This window comes from Phalacrocorax aristotelis, chromosome 6 (assembly GCF_949628215.1).
Source record: "Phalacrocorax aristotelis chromosome 6, bGulAri2.1, whole genome shotgun sequence".
Taxonomy (NCBI): Eukaryota; Metazoa; Chordata; class Aves; order Suliformes; family Phalacrocoracidae; genus Phalacrocorax; species Phalacrocorax aristotelis.
Genome location: NC_134281.1, coordinates 41,728,440 through 41,734,439, shown reverse-complemented (window position 1 = coordinate 41,734,439; position 6,000 = coordinate 41,728,440).

Below are 6,000 nucleotides of genomic sequence, written 5' to 3'. Positions count from 1 at the left end.
ATCTGCAAGCCCTCCTCTGGTCTGTGCTTTCAGCATTGACTAAAGTCCCCTTTGTGGAACTCTAGTGCAGATGTCTGAGGAGTTACTGTACAATTAGGCGAGCTTACAAAAAGGGTAGACACTGCAGTTTTTATAACATCCCCAGAAAGCACCCACGGGAGAAGAGCGAGAAAGTGGCTCCCCTGGCTCACCTTGGCTGCTGTGGCTCCTGCGCTGGCTGAGGGTGGCTGGGAGCCTGGGAGTTTTGGCCATGTAGCATGAGCTGTGTAAATTTGTCCTACTAAAAGATGTTGTAATGTGTATGGCCGTGTTAAAGTAAAGAACATGTTCCATGGCAACTGCCGTGTTTGTAGTAGCAATAGCATACGGGACAGCCTCACTTCAGCACTTCCCAGCACTGCAGTGATTGTCCATTGCAAGGAACACTGAAGCAATGAAGCAATGACTGGGTAAAAAAAAAAGGACATAAAGCACAATTTTTAGAGCTGGTATTAGCAACTTATAAATGAATCACACTGAGAAACAAAGGGAAAGAGGCTCATCAGTCACCGCAAACCTGAGCTGGATGGATTAAACCACATCTTGTCCAATTGCACAGCAGCTACATGGCCAAGACCCAGTGCACAAACCAGTGTGCTCTGCTGCAGAGCCCAGGTGAGCACGCAGCAGCCTGATGGGAGCAGCTTGGTACTCACGCAGCTCAGAACATTGGCAGAAGCCCCCTGGCATGGATGCACCAGGGCACCCAGGCATCACTGGGCAACTGGGAATATTTAACCCAGAAGTAGAAACAAGGACATCTGTGCTATGTACATGGTCTTATTCCCCCACCTCCAGCATTCCTGCCAGCTGCATGGGTCAGTGATACCCAGTACCAATGCAAACCCCAAAGATCTTAAAAGTTAGTCTTGTTGTGGGACTCAACTCCCTCAAAACAGTATTTAAAAGCATATGAAATGTCCTTCAAAAACAAACTGTCTCTATTTGAACACCATTCATTTTTTCCCATTAATAATGATTAGCATTATTTTAAATCCCTGTAGAGAGACCTTGAGTGATGGCCAAACACAGAAGGTGCTGATGCAGATGCCAAAACCAGAGAGGATGTATCAGTGGTAGGAGAAGGTGATGATGTAGGGAGGCGTAGGCTACCTTTTAAGAGAATTTTATTCACAGTAAGAGATTTTGCTAATGGTTATTTGATGGAATTCATGATGGAACACTCTGGAAAACATCTTTAATTTTTATGTATTTAAAGCTCTCTAGATTTTCAGTTTAATTTACCCCATAGAAACTAATATAAATGTAAGGAATGTTTTAATCAACATCTTTTAGCATAAACGAGACACTAAAAACAATATAACATATTAAGTATTCAGTTACATCCCAGGGTACCATTGCTTTTATTCCACATTCCACATGATATGTATAAGTCCTGAAGCAGTCCAAGAGGTAAAGGTTAAATTATGGATATGTATTCAGCATTCAGTCTAAGAAGCTGTCAAGCTCTGTAGTCCCTTTTACATGAAAGGCTTGTCAGCACGTGTTGCTGAGGTTGGTGGGAGATCTGCACTGGCAACCCAAAGGAGACAAGCAGACATGTCATGAGCTGAAAGGATAAAGAATAGAACTAGTAGTGGTTTATAAAACCAATAAAACTTGTATCTGTTCCTTTGTCATTGCAATACCACTCCAAAACAGAGGCCAACTCTTAACAGAGGCAAAGGCAACTTCATCTTTTGCAGGCTGACAAATGGTCATGTAAGTTACCAAATAACCCAAGACCTCAGGACTAAACTTCTCCAATTGTTTTCACATGATGCAACTTTAAATCTCTCTTTTGAACAGTATTAAATTTCCTTTCATTCCCATAAACTTCAGAAAAAGTTGACTGCTCTCACATTTCAGACTGTGACCCAGCTAACTTGCACTTTTCCCCTCTGCTAGTCTGGAGAACAGAATAATGAAATTCAGACAACAGTGACCAAATGTTGCTCCGTAGAACTTTCCTTTTACAAAACAGATGAATACTCCTGGGCTCCAAAACACTGCAGGGAACAAAACTTTCAAACCTTATGGAAATAAAATAGTAAGCCTATGTAGTGATTTCATCTCCTTTATCAGATCAGAGACATTTTCACTGGAATTGAAATGGATTTTAGAAAACCCTCTAAATAGAGCAAAAGAATTAAAAAATCCCACTGAAGCCATTATTGAAATACTGCTTTATTCAAAAAACCCCACACCCATGTGAGTGAAAGCTAAATTTCACAGAGCTATAGAGGAAAAAAACCCTCCATCATCCTCATAATTTACATAACACTTTGTTGCAGATAGAGGTGTGCTTTTACAAGAGCCAGGGAAATAAATATTTTAGCTTTTGTGTTTGTGATTAAAAAGACGATAGGCAAATGTATTGTGTACTCTGATGCGGACAAAGGGCTTTAGAAAATGACCACAGACATGCTGTGTGGAGGTTCTGTTGCTGCAAGGTCTGGAATTTCTCCCTTGAGGTGCTGAGCACTCTCGATCTCACAGAAACCTGACGAAGTTAGTCCACTCAGCATCTTGCCAGATGAGGCCCTGTATTTATATAACAAGAAATACCCACTGTGCTGCAGATTTGCTGCTGGTGTGAGTGGAATTGCATTCACTTAAGCCCATGGCAAATTTAGCCACTAGAGTCAAAATAAAAGGAGCCAAAATGTATAAATCCAGCAGACAAAGTTTATGGGGGAACTAAACCAAACATTCAACATCAAGATTTAGTGCAGCCAAATTGTTATAACTAAACGGGGTACCTTACAACATTTTGTGTCCTAGGGGCATAGTCTCTGTTTTAGTGGCATGCTAAACTCACGCTGATATCAATAAAAGTTTTACATGCAAAATTAGTGGAAAATACGAGATGTTAGATAGTACAATACAAGTCTATAAACCTGATACCTAAAACCTGCTATCATGACTTTGCCAACCCCCTGCTAACTTCCATGCAAATTCCACTGATGGATCTCTAGTTCAGCTTGTCTTAATTGAAAGTCTTAAAGGTGAATTGAAATGTTGTTGGAATAAAAACCTGTTTAAGATGCCAAACCCCTAACAAAATCCCTGTGTAGGCTTGCAAGTAAATAAAATATAAAGGCAAATGTACAGGCCTTCTTAATAACCTACCAAACCATGAATTCTGGATTCTATTTTTCTCCTGCAAAAATTGTGACATTCTTCTTCCTCTAATGACTGAAGTATTTTACTGCTTTACATGCCTGGCAACAAAGATGATATTGTTTAGGAAGGTGGTAAAATCCCCGTGGTTGATGCTGATGACTGCCATGGTCCTTCCTGGCAGGACTATTTACTACAAGCTGGTCTGGGGCTACCTGTAATAGTGTGAAGTCATGGATTAAAACAGTTGAGTGCACTTGTTTTCCAAACTATTCCCCTAATAACCTTCTTCCTGAATCAGATTTTTGAGGATTGGGTTAATTGATTCCTTTTAGAAAACGCAAACAAACTCTGCAAGAGGAATCATGGCCCCTTTGAAGTCAAGGAGGAGTTTCACCTGAAGTTACCTGAGAAATTTTGCAAAAGTACAACCCGGTTGTGCCTGAACTAAGCTGTAAATCCATTGTCTTCTTTTCAAGACTCACTTCTGGGGCTAACGAGAAAGTCAGAGATAAAACAATTGCAACTCTTTCCTCCCGAAGGATAACTACAAAGCTCAGCATCTGAAATGTAAATAAGCAGCCTGTGTGACTGTTTGGACGCACCGCTTTTACACACTTCTCCCATTAACTGTCCTGCTCTGTACCATGTCTGGTTGTTAAATTAATGCTTTGAAAGTGCCCAGCACAATGGATATCAAATTTAATGAAATGCTGGGGTGCCAACACACAGTTTCAAAAATAAAGCAATAACAACAACAAAAATAACGCATAATAAGCGTGCCAATATTTGCATATGTTATTAAGTTGTTGCTGGTGTTTGTGTCCCATTCTAATACCCTTATTTTTCCAGAAGGGTAGCATTACATGTTATGGAGGTAAGTAATTCAAGGATATAAAGAACAGAGTCCTTCTGCTATATATATAAAATTCCAGTGTAATACACATACGAAAGGGAAAGAATTGTGGTCTATTTCAAGGCTTTTTCTTTTATCTTTTCCATAGTCTCCTGCCAATTTTCAGAGTACTCCCAGATCACAGACTGAACTAGATTATCTGAACAAGATTGTACTGCACCTCCTGATACTCCCTCTGTCATTCCCCAGGGCTACAACCTGTGCTCTGACCCCTGACGGTGCTCCCTTCCACCGTACCCTATGGCTTGCCAGTCCTTTGCTTTCCTCTTAAGGCAAAGAAAAAATTTCAGCCTGAGAAGGAGACACAGTTGTTGCAAAGACTGTCACAAACGCACCTACTCATGGGCCTAACCTGTTGCCTTCAAAATAAAAAGAGGCTCCCAGCAGGGCATGCATATCCCACTACCTATGGACATACCTTGAGCTACTCCATGATGTCTGCAGCTGACCTGCCTGATTCAAGCAGTGAAAGACATGTCAGGAAACATCCTGACAAGGGCAGCACTGGATTTAACTTTTAACTAAAACAACACGTCAAGTGCAATCCATTACCTCCCTGTCTTCAGTGTCTTTTCTTACTGTCTGCTGAAAACACAGAAATCAGTCTTAATTGCTTAATAGTGTTCTGTCATAATCACCAGGTTTATCAACCATTTTCTCATGCAGTTATGAACAAAAGTGAAAGCTTTTGCTACATGATTGCATAAAGCAAAATTTTTCACATGAATGTTGGCCAATATCTGTGTTTCTTAAACTGTCTGCAACAGATTCTTACAAGAAATCTAACTTGCTGAAAAAAATTGCCTACCAAGATATATGTCTTTCTTGTACATGCCTATTCTCTACAGAGTGGCTGATTTGTTTTAGACGATTCAGGAAGTTTACACTTGTATGTCCTGTTCCCTTTAAAGAAACATGTTATTATTGATACCACAGTTGCTCCTGAAAACTCAGCTAGAAAAGGAAGGAGGTGTCAAGTGAGACAGTGTCTTCACATAACCTAGACAGAATTCCTATTCTAAAGAATTGAAAATGTAAGAAAAGATGTAAATCTCCAGTCTTTAAAAAGTACCAGCAATTGTTGTTTTCCATGTTATGTCAGCATTTAAAAATCAGTGGTGAAATCAGATTTACACACAGTCTTTCCATGGATACACAGATGCTAGGAATCCATGAGCAGTTCTAGCCTCATCTCCAGGTTCCTCCCTGGAAGCCTTAACTCATTGGTGTAATTCTAGTTAATTTTCAAATGGGCAAAGGATGATTGACATGGCCTCAAATGGTTGAAATGAAAAAATTCTGGTATAGATTAATAGGAGTATTATTGAAAGATGGAAGGGAAAACAAGGATTCTTTTATAACGTGACATGATACTTAAGAACATACATTGTCAGTAACTACAAATGTGTAATGTTTCTCTTTTATTTTGCTGTACTTCTGACACTCTTCTCTTCCAATATTTTACTTATCATCCTCTTGTGAGGTTTATTGTACTTACAAATCATTCCCAGACAGTCAGCTTCTTTGCTATCTTTTCATTAAAAAAAAAGAATAAAAAAGTTTCGTAATACATTTTCCCTGCGGGAACTAATTCCACAAAGATATTGACTACAAGCCTTTCGTTGTTTTAAAATATGTAGACATGCATCAAACAGTTGATTCTTCTCCCCAGAGTCACCTTCTGAAGCTTTATCTGTGCATTACATCTCTGAAGCATCCTGCAAACCATGTAGGAACAACTCTCTAATTTGTCCTCCCAAGCCAGTGCTTATCCTTACCTCGACCACTTTTTGCCATCAGATCATTATGAATATTCTGGGCTATTCATTTTATGGTGCTGAGGGCTGTGTCCACTCTAGTTCCTTTGTTTAATATATTTTTAGTTCTTCCACTGTGGTACAACAGACTGCAGCATGTTAATG